Here is a 14,659-nt window from a genome sequence, read left to right as displayed (position 1 = left end):
CCAAATTCTCATCACTCTCTGGGTAAAGAAGTCATCCTCTTAAAACTGTGCCTTCATATAGTGTGACAGGAGGGAGATAATTGCAGCAAAACTTGCCCCCAACTCCTCCTGTCTATTTTTCTGTATTACCAATTTGGGTTTTTTAAGACTCAGAAGGTTATAGGTTTAAGTCCTGCTCCAGAACCTTGAGCATAAAATCTAGGCTGACACACCAATGCAGTGCTGAGGGAGCGTTGCACTGTCGGAGGTGCCGTCTTTCGGATGAAATCTTAAACCGAGCCCCCGTCTACCCCCTCAGGTGGATGTAAAAGATCTCAGGGCGCTATTTTGAAGAGCAGGGGAAGTTATCCACAATGTCCCTGGCCAATATTTATTCCTCAACCAACATCAACAAAAACATATTATTTGGTCGCTAACACATTGCTGCTGGTGGGAGCTTGCCGTGTGCAGATTGACGGCCACGTTTCCGACATTACAACCACAAGTACACTTCAAAAGTAGTTCCAGATCACAACAACTCGCTGTGTTTAAAATAAAAAGTTTCATTTCGCCCCGCTTCTTAAATCGGTGCCAACACTGAGCCACGTGAGGAGATATTAAGACAGGTGACCAAAAGCTGGTAAAAGAGGCAGGTTTTAAGGAGCGCTTTAAAGGAGAGGGGTAGAGAGGCGGAGAGGTTTAGGGAGAGAATCCAGAGCTCAGGGCCCAGGCAGCTGAAGGCACGGCTGCGGTTTGTGAATTTAAAAATGATCCGCTATATGGTGCCCACTCCAAATAACAGACTTGGCAGGTCCGGAATTAGGTGCATTACCTTCCAATAGATGAAACATTTGATCTGTGCCCTCTGCAGCACATCCTCTACCCAGCAGCCAGGCCTGTGGCTCACTCACTGGGCAGCAGACCCTGTCATTGCAAACATTATTTCAATGTGTTTCCCCTCTGTAACAATCCACAACAACATTCAACACATTATATATAGTACAGACTGGAGCAAACACATCCCCCTCCTCCTCAATCCCCCCTCCTCCTCAATCCCCCCTCCCCTCATCCCAGCCCTCACCCCCCGGGTATAAAACCAGGCGGCCGCTCCCACCGGCTCCAACTCACCGACACAAGGGCCCAGCGCCGCGTCACTGGCGCCCGGCCCAAACACACTGCCCGAACTCCGAGTCCCACTGAGGCCCGGGCCCGCCTCCCTCACTCTGAGTGACAGGCGCTCCGGCCAATCCACTTCCCCGGGGACAGCCCCGCCCCGGGAACCCGCCTCCCTCACTCTGAGTGACAGGTGCTCCGGCCAATCCGCTTCCCCCGGGAGCTCCTCACCGGGCCGACCCTGGCCAATCAGCGCCGCCGGGAGGCGGGGTTTGCGGCCATGATTTGGGTTGAGCGAGGCTCGCGCTCGGAGCTTGGCGGTTGGGTTGAAATATTTGAATGTTTAACGGGCGGTGACCTTTGCCCCTGTGTTCCACTCCAGGACATTGTGACGTATTTACTGAGGCGGTCGAGAGCTCGGGCCTTACACTAAACATCCGTCAGACAAAGGTCCTCCAGCAGCCTGTCCCCGCCGCACAGCACTGCCTCCCAGTCAGCAAGGTCCACGGCGCGGCCCTGGACACCGGGGACCATTTCCCAAACCTCGGGAGTCTCTTATCAACAAGGGCAGGCATTGACCACCAGATCCAACACCGCCTCCAGTGCGCCAGTGCAGCCTTCGGCCGCCTGAGGAAAAGAGTATTTGAAGACCAGGCCCTCAAACCTACCACCAAGCTCATGGTCTACAGGGCTGTAGTAATAGCCGCCCTCCTGTATGGCTCAGAGACATGGACCATGTACAGCAGACAGCTCAAGTCGCTGGAGAAATACCACCAGCGATGTCTCCGCAAGAGCCTGCAAATCCCCTGGGAGGGCAGACGCACCAACGTTAGCGTCCTCGACCAGGCCAACATCCCCAGCATTGAAGCACTGACCACACTCGACCAGCTCCGCTGGGCAGGCCACATTGTCCGCATGCCAGACACGGGACTCCCAAAGCAAGCACTCTACGCGGAGCTCCGTCACGGCAAATGAGCCAAAGGTGGGCAGAGGAAACGTTACAAGGACACCCTCAAAGCCTCCCTGATAAAGTGCGACATCCCCACCGACACGTGGGAGTCCCTGGCCAAAGACCACCCGAAGTGGAGGAAGTGGATCGGGAGGTTGTTGAGCTCTTCGAATCTCAGCGCCGCGAGCGTGAAGAGGTCAGGCGCAGGCAGCGAAAGGAGCATGTGATAAATCAGTGCCACCCATCCCTTCCTCCGACGAACATGTGTCCCACTTGTGACAGGGTGTGGCTCTCGTATTGGACTGTTCAACCACCAAAGAACTAATTTTAGGAGTGGAAGCAAGTCTTCCTCGATTCCGAGGGACTGCCTGTGAAAAAAGAGGGTTTGGCGGGACAACAACAACAACTTGTGTTTATATAGCGCCTTTAACGCAGTAAAAGGTCCCCAGGCGCTTCACAGGAGGGTCACAGATTGTTTTGTCTATTCCGGGGCGGATCTGCAATTGTCACCAAACTAATCTGCCTCCCACAATATCTGCAGAATCCCGGGAATACCCGCAACCTCCCCGAGAATGGTCTTCATCATCATCATTGGCGGTCCCAGGAACCAGGATGACTTGCTTCCACAGGGGGTCGCAGATGTTTCAATGAAGGAGCCGATATTCCAGTCCTGAACTCCAATTGAAGGGTGGAAGATGCCTGTGCCTGGATTGTTTTAACGTGTGGTGACCGTCTCACACCAGCCACCACACGGGATTGACAGAGCTCGGCCTTTATCCAGTGGCAAGGGTTAACCAGGATGGCTGGAGACCTGCTCTGCTTCTAGGACCTAGTGCACACACATATCGCAGTGTGGGCAGGTCCGTGCTGCCCCTGGGCTCTCGGCTCTTCTGGGCCCGTACCCTCATTCATCGCACCTCCGCCACAATCTCTCACCGTTCCTCCGCCACGATCTCTCACCGTTCCTCCGCCACGATCTCTCACCGCTCATCCGCCCCGACCTTCCCGCTCCTCCGCTGTACCTGGACCCCGCCGATGATCCTGCCCACGCTCCAAACTGTGACCTGGGTTTTGATGATGTCATCCAGTCGCCCACCTCGAAGCCGTCGCACACTTGTAGCAGCTCACTCTGGAAGCTGCAGTGGTATGCTCTTTTATCCTCCCGACCCGCCGTGGCTTTTTTTTCTTCAAAAATATACATTATTTATATAAAATTTTCCAAATACATTGGAAAATAGTTCAGTACCTTGCGGTCAGCAATTCCATACAATTCGTTTGGATGTGGACAGCAGTTCCATACGATGCACTAGCGTGCATTTCATTTCAAGGTACAGTTTAGTACAATCCGTAAATCATGTTACATGTAGTACTGTGCAAATAAGGGTATTACATAGAGCTGATAAATAACAGGTTTACATTACATTCCAGAATACATTTCAATACCGATCATGAATCTCATTACATGTAACACTATGCAGATGAAAGCAGTACACGGAATGGATGAGAATATGTCCTCTCGCAGGTCAGGGTGGCCCACGATGAATGAATGCCCAGGAATAAGTTGCCCTGATATTGATGCTCAGATTGTAATTATTTCTGTGGTGCCCAACTTTAATATTCTCCTGAAAGTCCCACTGCAATCCAGTTCCAGTTCCATTGAGGGTGTAAAAGAAAAGATAGCCATCCGTGGCTAACTAAAGAAATAAAGGACGGTATCCAATTTAAAACAAGGACATACAAAGTTGCCCAAACTAGTGGGAGGACAGAAGATGGGGAAGCTTTTAAAAGCCAGCAAAGAACGACAAAAAAAATCATTAAGGGAAGATAGACTATGAAAGTAAACTAGCACAAAATATAAAAACAGATAGCAAGAGTTTCTCTCGGTATATAAAAAGGAAAAGAATGGCTAAAGTAAATGTTGATCCCTCAGAGGACGAGAACGCGAATTAGTGATGGGGTACATGGAGATGGCAGAAACTCTGAACAAATATTTTGTATCAATCTTTACTGAGAAGTAAGATAATGGGACTAAAGGCGGATAAATCCCCTGGACTTGATGACTTGCATCCTAGGGTCTTAAGAGAAGTAATGGCAGGGATAGTGGATGCATTGGTTATAATTTACCAAAATTCCCTGGATTCTGGGAGGTCCCAGCAGATTGGAAAACAGCAAATGTAACACCCCTATTTAAAAAAGGAGTCAGACAAAAAGCAGGAAACGAGACCAGTTAGCTTAACATCTGTGGTTGGGAAAATGTTGGAGTCCATTATTAAAGAAGCAGTAACAGGATATTTGGAAAAGCATAATTTGGTCAGGCAGAGTCAGCATGGATTTATGAAGGGGAAGTCATGTTTGACAAATTTGTTGGAATTCTTTGAGGATGCAATGAACATGGTGGATGAAGGGGAACCTGTGGATGTGGTGTATTTGGACTTCCAAAAGGCATTTGACAAGGTGCCACATAAAAGGTTACTGCGCAAGATAAAAGTTCACGGGGTTGGGGGTAATATATTAGCATGGATAGAGGATTGGCTAACAGAAAACAGAGAGTCGCGATAGATGGTTCATTCTCGGGTTGGCAATCAGTAACTAGTGGGGTGCTGCTGGGACCCCAACTATTTACAATCTATATTAACAACTTGGAAGAAAGGACCGAGTGTAACATAGCCAAGTTTGCTGATGTTGCAAAGATGGGATAAAAAGCAATGTGTGAGGAGGACACAAAATATCTTCAGAACGACATAGACAGGCTAAGTGAGTGGGCAAAAACTTGGCATAATGTTGGAAAGTGTGAGGTCATACACTTTGGCAAAAAAAAAATCAAAGAGCAAGTTATTATTTAAATGGAGAAAAATTGTAAAGTGCTGCAGTACAGTGGGACCTGGGGGTATTTGTGCATGAAACAAAAAAGGTTCATATTCAGGTACAGCAAGTGATCAGGAAGGCCAATGGTGTCTTGGCCTTTACTGCAAAGGGGATGGAGTATAAAAGCAGGGAAGTCTTCCTACAATTGTACAGGGTATTGATGAGGCAACACCTGGAATACTGCCTTGGTTTCCATATTTACGAAAGGATGTATTTGCTTTGGAGGCAGTTCAGAGAAGGTTCACTAGGTTGATTCCGGAGATGAGGGGGTTGACTTACAAGGAAAGGTTGAGTAGAATGGGCCTATACTCATTGGAATTCAGAAGAATGAGAAGTGATCTTATGAAAAAGTATAAGATTATGAGGGGGCTTGACAAGGTGGATGCAGAGAGGATGTTTCCACTGATAGGGAAGACTAGAACTAGGGGGCATTATCTTAGAATAAGGGGCCGCCCATTTAAAACTGAGATGAGGAGAAATTGCTTTTCTCAGAGGGTTGTAAATCTGTGGCATTCGCTGCCTCAGAGAACTGTGGAAGCTGGGACATTGAATAAATTTAAGACAGCGGTAGACAGTTTCTTAACCGATAAGGGACTAAGGGGTTATGGGGAGCAGGCAGGAAAGTGGTCCTGAGTCTATAATCAGATCAAAAATGATTGTATTAAATGGCAGAGCAGGCTCCAGGGGCCGTACGGTCTACTCCTGCTCCTATTTCTTGTGTTCTTATGTAAAAGGCCGATGATAATCAGCCTTTGATGAATCGACTGACTCTGGCAGACAGAAACATAGAAACATAGAAACATAGAAAATAGGTGCAGGAGTAGGCCATTCGGCCCTTCTAGCCTGCACCGCCATTCAATGAGTTCATGGCTGAACATTCAACTTCAGTACCCCATTCCTGCTTTCTCGCCATACCCCTTGATCCCCCTAGCAGTAAGGACCTCATCTAACTCCTTTTTGAATATATTTAGTGAATTGGCCTCAACAACTTTCTGTGGTAGAGAATTCCACAGGTTCACCACTCTCTGGGTGAAGAAGTTCCTCCGCATCTCGGTCCTAAATGGCTTACCCCTTATCCTTAGACAGGGATGTGATCTTTGGGTTTGAGCTTCCCGTGTGCTAATCTTCTCCTTCTAATACCCTGTAAAAGGAGTTTACAAAAGTCATCACTGTAAGTACAGGCTAGAACTTCAGAACATTCTCTCCTTGTTCCTGTCCCATGGGCCATGCAGCGCCGATACACCTGGGTAATCTGGGCCTGTCACTGATGGTAAAACCCGCAGCTCCAGCCCCGCTGGACACAGACGTGACAACCAATGGGCCAATGGTTTTCTTGGTGCCAGGTTCGGTACTCGGCCATCCTGTGGTGTCGGTGCCCTCCCCTGGTGCCAGGCTCGGTATACGCCCATCCTGTGGGCTCAGTGCCCTCCCTGCTAGGCTGCATGATGTCACAGAGACTGCGTTGCCAGGTTACTGATGTCACACACCTCGCGTTGCTGGGGTTTTGACGTCACACACCCCTTCTTGCCGGGTTGTTGACGTCACGCAGCGCGCTACCGGATTGGTGACGTCACTGGCGCAGAGTGAACGGCGGCGCGAATTCGAATCGCAGCACGTGACCCGGAGCGAGCCGCCTCCGACTGTGGGAGTGGGCGGGGTAAATGGCAGATACAGGGCCCCGATTGGTGGGCGGCCTGTCAATCAGGTCAATCAGCCAATTGCAGGGGCGGACAACGCCTCCCTGAGCGCGCTGTGACGCGGCACTGCGCATGTCCGGCATCCCCGGAGGCCGGCCGTTGGTGAAGGTAAACAAGATGGAGGAAAGTGAGTGGAGCTGAGCGGCACCGGAGGGAGAGGGGGCCGAGGGAGAGTGTCCAGGGGGGGAGGTGAGACATGGAATGATGGTGAGGGTGAGAGAGACACGGACACGCACACACAGACTTGACACAGGCACATTCCCAGAATGACTGGGGAGGGAGGAGACAGACGGGGAGGGTGGGGGTGGGGGGTTCGACAGATGAGGGGGAGAGAATGGGGCGTCCTGGGAAACTGTTCCCCTCCCCTCCTCCTGTAACCGTCCCCCTCCCGTCCTGTAACCGTCCCCATCTCCTGTAACCGTCCCCTCCTCCTCTTCCCCCTCCCCTCGGCTCCTCGTCCCCATCCCCGGGGCTCTGTGAGATCAGACAGCGTGTAACCCGGGGGCCCAGTGAGATCAGACAGTGTGTAACCCGGGGGCCCAGTGAGATCAGACAGTGTGTAACCCGGGGGCCCAGTGAGATCAGACAGTGTGTAACCTGGGGGCCCAGTGAGATCAGACAGTGTGTAACCCGGGGGCCCAGTGAGATCAGACAGTGTGTAACCCGGGGGTCCAGTGAGATCAGACAGTGTGTAACCCGGGGACCCAGTGAGATTAGACAGTGTGTAACCCGGGGGTCCAGTGAGATCAGACAGTGTGTAACCCGGGGGCCCAGTGAGATCAGACAGTGTGTAACCCGGGGGCCCAGTGAGATCAGACAGTGTGTAACCCGTGGCCTAGTGAGATCAGACAGTGTGTAACCCGAGGAGATTTCTGGTGAATTTCTGTAAGTCCAGACGGGCAGGAGAGATCTGAGGAAAAGGATAAAATCAAACAGAAATACTGGATATATACTATTCTGAAACGATGGAAAAACACTTTACATTACATTCCACTTCACAACATTTATCTTCTAATTTTCTGTCCTGTGATAATTAGATCCCGGTGAATAGCGGAGTGATTGAGAAAGTTCCACAGCTGGAAGGAAACAGGGATTGTGGACTGAGGAACAACAGCAGGTGAACCAGCACAGGATTGTGAGAGCACCAACCAGGGAGCCCCTTCCGATTGAAAGGGCTTCAATAGATCGACTGGGGAGAAAGGTAAGAGAAAGTGCCATTTACTCAGATACACACCGGTCCTGTAGACAGTGTACACACAGGTTACAAGGTAAGACAGGAAATGAGACCGGGAGAGACTAACCACCGAGTACAATTATCCAGCATGAGGCCGTGCAATGGGATGTGAAGCGAGATCAGTTTCTGTCTCTAAACACAGTCACAGTGAATCTTGTGTGTGTTTTCGAGTAAAGGGCTTTGATCTAAGAGGTGACTCCAGTTTGAGGCACAGCCCAGTAGATGGACCGGTCTCTGTACATTAGGTGCGGCTGAACTCTCACCGACACCATCAGATCTCAATGTTCAAATATTTCCCATCTGGTGAGAAAGCCAATGGAAAGATTGAACCGGAAGCACATCGTCAATTCACTGATCACGGTGCACAGACCCATCTGAAAGACCAGCACGGCCAATCACCCACAGAATCAATTATTCATTCATGGACATTTAGAATTATAAGAAAATATATTGATAACTACTTTATATTGATTACTAATATTGAAGCATTAATCACGAGAGTTTTGTAGTATTCTAATATACTGAAACACAGATATGGAGAGTTGCAATTTATTGATTGGCGTCGTACTTGACCCCGAGATGTGCTTCCGAACCCATATTCCCTCAATCACCAAGTATGCTTACTTCCACCTCCATAACATCGCCGGTCTCTGCCCTTCCTCAGCTCATCTGCTCAAACCCTCATCCATGCCTCTGATCGGCCTCACACCTCGCACTCTCCGTAAACATAAGCTTAAACTTAGGGGGCATAGTTTTAAGGTGGTTGGTGGAAGGTTTAGAGGGGATTTGAGGGGGGGCTTCTTTACGCAGAGGGTTTTGGGGATCTGGAACTCACTGCCTGGAAGAGTAGTGGATACAGAAACCCTCACTACTTTTAAGAGATGGTTAGATGGGCACTTAAAGTGCCGTAACCTGCACAGTACGGACCTCGAGCTGGTAATTGGGATTAGACGAGATCCCCTCTTGTTGGCCGGCGCAGATATAATGGTAAGTGCTGCAGGGAATCGAATACGGCCAGGGTGATCTGGACTAGTTTCGATCGCCTGGATGGGTAGGAGAAAAATGTTCCCACATTTTCTTTCCCTAAATTGGCCTGGGTTTTTACCTGTTTTTTGCCTCTCTCAGGACATCACATGGTTCTGGTTGGGGTGGAGTGTAGAATGTTTCGGTGCAAGGGGTGATGCAGTTGTTTGAGGCGGACTGGTTGGACTGGGTGCTATTTACCTTTCCGCCACTGTTCATTGTTTATAGGTTTATATGTAACCTTCAGGGCTGCTGACCGAGGGCCGTGCGGCTCTTTGTCGGCCGGCGCGGACACAATGGTCTGAAATGGCCTCCTTCTGCGCTGTAAATTTCTATGTTTCTTCAACACTCCTGCCCGTATCCTTACTCAAGAACACAAGAAGTAGCAGCAGGAGTTGGCCATACGGCCCCTCCCATCTACTCCGCCATTCAGTAAGATCTCTATTCGATAGAGAATTTTGAAGATTCACAACTCTCTGAGTGAAGAAATAGCTCCTCCACATAGTTTTAAATGACAGATCTCTTATCCTAATACTAGGACCCCTAACTCTAGACTATCCAGCCCTTGTCAATTCCTCTCAGAATTTTATATGTTTCAATGATATCACCTTCCGTTCTTCTAAACTCCGGAGAATATAGGCCTATTCTACTCAATCTGTCCTCAGCCCTCTCATCCCAACTTGTACCAATTTCCGTTCACCCATCACCCCTGTGCTCGCTAAACTACATTGGTTCCTGGTCCATCAGTGCCTCGCTTACAAAATTCTCATCCTTGTTTTGAAATCCATCCAGGACCTTGCCCCTCCCTATTGCTGTAACCTCCTCCAACGCGACAACCCTCAGATCTTTACATTCCTCCAATTCTGGCCTCTTGAGCAGCCCCAATTTTCAGCAATATTGATGGCTGTACCTTCAGCTGCTGAGGCCATAAGCTCTGGAATTCTTCCCTAAACCTCTCCACCTTTAAAATGCTCCTTAATACCTACCCTTTTGAACAAGCTTTCAGTCACCTGTGCTAATATTTCCTTCTGTGACTGGGTGTCAAAGTTTGTTTGCTAACAGTCCTGTGAAGTGCCTTGGGACATTTTACTACGTTTAAGGCGTGATATAGATGCCATTTGTTGCTGATAACTGAAGATATTTTGAATCGTAATATAACGAAACTACAGGCATAGGGAATTGCAATAGATTGATAACTGCAGAGGAAGAGGATTGTTATGTATTGCTGATAGTGTGAATTATTTTAATGTGAAGTGGCCCTTGCACATTCGCTACCACACGGACTTGACAGAGCAAGGTCTTGGTCCAATGGCAAGGGGATCCAAGATGACTGGCGACCAGGCTCTGCTGCATGTTTCCTCTGGCACTGATTCTCATTGGGATACAGTTTCCTCTGGCACTGACTCTCACTGGAATACAGTTTCCTCTGGCACTGACTCTCACTGGGATACAGTTTCCTGTAGCACTGACTCTCACTGGGATACAGTTTCCTCTGGCACTGACTGTCACTGGGGCGCAGTTTCCTCTGGCACTGACTCTCACTGCGGTACAGTTTCCTCTGGCACTGATACTCACTGCGGTACAGTTTCTATGGCACTGACTCTCTCTGGGGTACAGTTTCCTCTGACACAGATTTACTGTGTACCTAATTCGTGCTGTCCCTGCCCTGGGAGTGCATGATGGGACAGTTTAGAAGGAGCTTTAACCTGAAACTGATCAGGAGCTGCGGGTGGAAAGTTTTCAGTGCAGTGGCAGATCGTACTGCTGCTGAATTTTAATTGATAAGCTGCCAGCAGTGCGGTCGGGACGGACACCGAAGTGTGCCCTGCGGCAGGGTAGAGGGAACTTTACTCTGTATCTAACCCATACACCACCTAGTCTGTGGGAATTTAGTATGAATTTGAAAGCAATTGCGAGGGTAGATAGAGAGAAATTTATTCTGCTGCTTGGGGTGTCGAGGACGAGGGGACATAACCTTAAAATCAGAGATGTTAGGAAACACTTCTTCACTCAATGGATGGTTGAAGTGTGGAACTTCCCACAATAAACAATCGATGCTCGCCCACTGAATAATTCTGGGCCGGTTGTGATGTCTGCCCAATGACCGTTGCTTGTTCCCTTGGATTGGATCTTTATTTATTCCCTTTGGTTTGTTTTCAGTTTCACTGCTGGACCCACCACTCAAAGCACTTTGTCTGATTTGCCCCTGGGAATGAGCAGACTCCTCCCTCATCTCCCACACTGCACCAGCACTCCTCCTCTTTCCCCCTTGGTTGTGTTCCACACTCTAGGCCTTGGGCCTTCCCCGGGGATTATCAGTATGAACAGGGGTATGTGTGTTGAGACAGGATGTCCCAGCTCTCCACCTTTAAAAGGACATGGAGAGGGCCCACTGGGCTGAATGGCCCTGCTTTATGATAACACTGCAGTGCCTAGCAACCAACCTCCCTGAGCCCTGCTCATTATGGGCTGGCAGTGTCTGATGGGACAGTGAAGAGGGAGAAAGACTTGGATTTATTTGGCGCCTTTCACGACCAAAGGACCCCTCAAAGCGCTTTACAGCCAATAAAGTACTTTTGGATTGTAGTCACTGTTGTAGTAAAGGAGAGTTACCCTATATCTAACCCATGCTGTACCTGGCCTGGGAGTGTTTGATGGGACAGTGTAGAAACATAGAAACATCGAAAATAGGTGCAGGAGTAGGCCATTCGGCCCTTCTAGCCTGCACCGCCATTCAATGAGTTCATGGCTGAACATGCAACTTCAGTACCCCATTCCTGCTTTCTCGCCATACCCCTTGATCCCCCTAGTAGTAAGGACTTCATCTAACTCCTTTTTGAATATATTTAGTGAATTGGCCTCAACAACTTCTGTGGTAGAGAATTCCACAGGTTCACCATTCTCTGGGTGAAGAAGTTCCTCCTCATCTCGGTCCTAAATGGCTTACCCCTTATCCTTAGACTGTGTCCCCTGGTTCTGGACTTCCCCAACATTGGGAACATTCTTCCTGCATCTAACCTGTCTAACCCCGTCAGAATTTTAAACGTTTCTATGAGGTCCCCTCTCATTCTTCTGAACTCCAGTGAATACAAGCCCAGTTGATCCAGTCTTTCTTGATAGGTCAGTCCCGCCATCCCGGGAATCAGTCTGGTGAACCTTCGCTGCACTCCCTCAATAGCAAGAATGTCCTTCCTCAGGTTAGGAGACCAAAACTGTACACAATACTCCAGAAGAAGCTTTACTCTGTATCTAACCCATGCTGTACCTGCCCTGGGAGTGTTTGATGAGACAGTGTAGAGGCAGCTTTACTCTGTATCTAACCTGTGCTTTACCTGCCCCTGGGAGAGTGTTTGATGGGACAGTGCATACGGAGCTTTACTCTGTATCTAACCCGTGCCGTACCTGCCCTGGGAGTGTTTGTTGGGTCAGTGTAGAGGGAGCTTTACTCTGTATCTAACCAGTACCGTACCTGCCCTGGGAGTGTTTGATGGGACAGTGTAGAGGGAGCTTTACTCTGTATCTAACCTATGTTGTACATGTCCCGGGACTGTTTGATGGGATAGTATAGAGAGAGTTTTACTCTGTATCTAACCCTGTGCTGTACCTGCCCTGGGAGTTTTTGACGGGATAATGTAAAGGAAGCTTTGCGCTGTATCTCACCCATGGTGTACCTGATCTGGCAGAGTTTGACGGGACGGTTTAGAGGAAGCTTTTCTCTCTATCTAACCCATACTGTAACTGCCTTGGGAGTATTTGATGGGACAGTGTGGTGGGAGCTTTTCTCTGAATCTAACCCATACTGTACCTGCCCTGGGAGTGTTTGATGGGATAATGTAGACGGAGATTTATTGTGTGCCAAACCTGTGCTAACCTCGCAAGTTGTGAAGAGGACGCCAATAATCTACAAAGGGATATAGATAGGCTAAGTGAGTGGGCAAAACTTTGGCAGATGGAGTATAGTGTGGGAAAATGTGAACTTATCCACTTTGGTCGGAGAAATAAAAAAGCAAATTATTATTTAAATGGGGAGAGAATACAAAATGTCGTGTACAGATGGATCTGGGGGTCCTTGTACATGAAACACAAAAATTTAGCATGCAGTTACTGCAATTAATTAGGAAGGCAAATGGAATGCTGGCCTTTATTGCAAGGGGGATGGAGTATAAAAGTAGGGAAGTCCTGCTGCAACTGTATATAGCATTGGTAAGACCACACCTAGAGTACTACGTACAGTTTTGGTCTGCTTATTTAAGGAAGGATATACTTGCACTGGAGGCAGTTCAGAGAAGGTACACGAGGTTGATTACCAAGATGAAAGGTTGAGCAGGTTGGGCCTATACTCCTTCGAGTTTAGAAGACTTATAGGTGATCTCATTGAAACGTATACAATTTTGAGGGGGCTTGACAGGATAAATGCAGAGAGCATGTTTCCCTTCGTGGGGGAATCGAGAACTAGGTGGCATAGTTTCAGGATAAGGGGTCGCTCATTTAAAACGGAAATGAGGAGGAATTTCTCCAGGAGGGACGTAAATGTTTGGAATTTTCTATCTCAGAGCTGTGGGGGCTGGGTCATTGAATGTATTTAAAGTGGGGATAGACAGATTTTTGAAAGATAAGGGAGTCAAGGATTATGGAGAACGGGCGGGGAAGTGGAGTTGAGGCCTGGATCCAATCAACCATGATCTTGTTGAATGGCGGAGCAACCTCGGGAGGCCAAATGGCCTACTCCTGCTTCTATTTCTTGTGTTCTATACCTGCCCTTGGAGCTTTTGATGGGACAGTGTAGAGGGAGGTTTACTCTGTTTCTGACCCATGCTGTACCTGTTCTGGGAGTGTTTGATGGGCAGTGTAGAAGGAACTATACTCTGTATCTGACCCGTGCTATACCTGCCCTGGGAATTTTAGATGGGACACTGTAGAAGGAGCTTTACTCTGTATCCAATTTTGCTGTACCTGTTCTGGGAGTGTCTGATGGGACAGTGCAGAAGAAGCTTTACTCTGTATCTGACCTGTACTGTACCTGCCCTGGGAGTGTTTGATGGGATAATGTAATTGGAGAATTACTGTGTACCGAGCCTGTGCTAACCGAGCAAGTTGTGAGGAGGACGCAAAGAATCTACAAAGGGATATAGAGAGGCTAAGTGAGTGGGCAAAACTTTGGCAGATGGAGTATAATGTGCGAAAATGTGAGCTTATCCACTTTGGTTGGAGAAATAATAAAGCAAATTATTATTTAAATTGTGAGATTACGAAATGTGGTGGTACAGTGGGATCTGGGGGTCCTTGTACATTAAACACAAAAAGTTAGCATGCAGGTACTGCAATTAATCTGGAAGGCAAATGGAATGTTGGCCTTTATTGCAAGGGGGATGGAGTATAAAAATAGGGAAGTCCTGTTGCAACTGTACAGGGCGTTGGTAAGACCACACCTGGAGTACTGCATACAGTTTTGGTCTCCTTATTTAAGGAAGGATATACTTGCACTGGAGGCAGTTCAGAGAAAGCTCCCGAGGTTGATAACTGAGATGAAGGGGTTTTCATAATGAGAATGGTTGAGCAGATTGGGCCTGTACTCATTGGAGTTTAGAAGACTTAGAGGTGATCTTATTGAAACGTATAAGATTCTGAGGGGGCTTGACAGGGTAGATACAGAGAGGATGTTTCCCCTCGTGGGGGAATCTAGAACAAGGGGGCATAGTTTCAGAATAAGGGGTCGCTCATTTAAAACTGAAATGAGGAGAAATTTCTTATCTGAGGGACGTGAATCTTTGGAATTCTCTACCTCAGAGAGCTGTGGGA

The 14,659-nt window shown here is 48.4% G+C and overlaps 3 protein-coding genes across 8 annotated transcripts in view; 1 reads left to right on the top strand and 2 right to left on the bottom strand.

Moving 5' to 3' along the window:
- LOC139254513 (zinc finger protein 585A-like) overlaps positions 1-1,195 on the bottom strand; it is a 101,984-nt gene extending 100,789 nt beyond the window's left edge. The window contains exon 1 of the mRNA XM_070873737.1: positions 1,108-1,195. The gene's annotated coding sequence lies outside the window, so the exon portion shown is untranslated. The remainder of the gene's footprint in view (positions 1-1,107) is intronic.
- A 1,711-nt stretch (positions 1,196-2,906) lies between these two features.
- The window catches only part of LOC139254506 (zinc finger protein 436-like), a 38,371-nt gene continuing 26,618 nt past the window's right edge, over positions 2,907-14,659 (top strand). For 2 of the 6 annotated variants that reach the window (XR_011592021.1, XM_070873721.1), the window contains exons 1-2: positions 6,706-6,792; positions 7,641-7,804. The gene's annotated coding sequence lies outside the window, so the exon portion shown is untranslated. Of the gene's footprint in view, positions 3,186-3,287; positions 3,370-6,660; positions 6,811-7,640; positions 7,805-14,659 lie in introns of those variants that run through there. The other 4 variants (XM_070873725.1, XM_070873726.1, XM_070873722.1 and 1 more) reach the window with 4 other exon arrangements.
- The window catches only part of LOC139254510 (zinc finger protein 664-like), a 77,885-nt gene continuing 69,260 nt past the window's right edge, over positions 6,035-14,659 (bottom strand). Inside the window, exon 5 of the transcript XR_011592023.1 lies at positions 6,035-6,047. The gene's annotated coding sequence lies outside the window, so the exon portion shown is untranslated. The remainder of the gene's footprint in view (positions 6,048-14,659) is intronic.

This window comes from Pristiophorus japonicus, unplaced genomic scaffold (assembly GCF_044704955.1).
Source record: "Pristiophorus japonicus isolate sPriJap1 unplaced genomic scaffold, sPriJap1.hap1 HAP1_SCAFFOLD_557, whole genome shotgun sequence".
NCBI lineage: Eukaryota > Metazoa > Chordata > Chondrichthyes > Pristiophoridae > Pristiophorus > Pristiophorus japonicus.
This window is presented reverse-complemented; position numbering and strand designations above follow the sequence as displayed.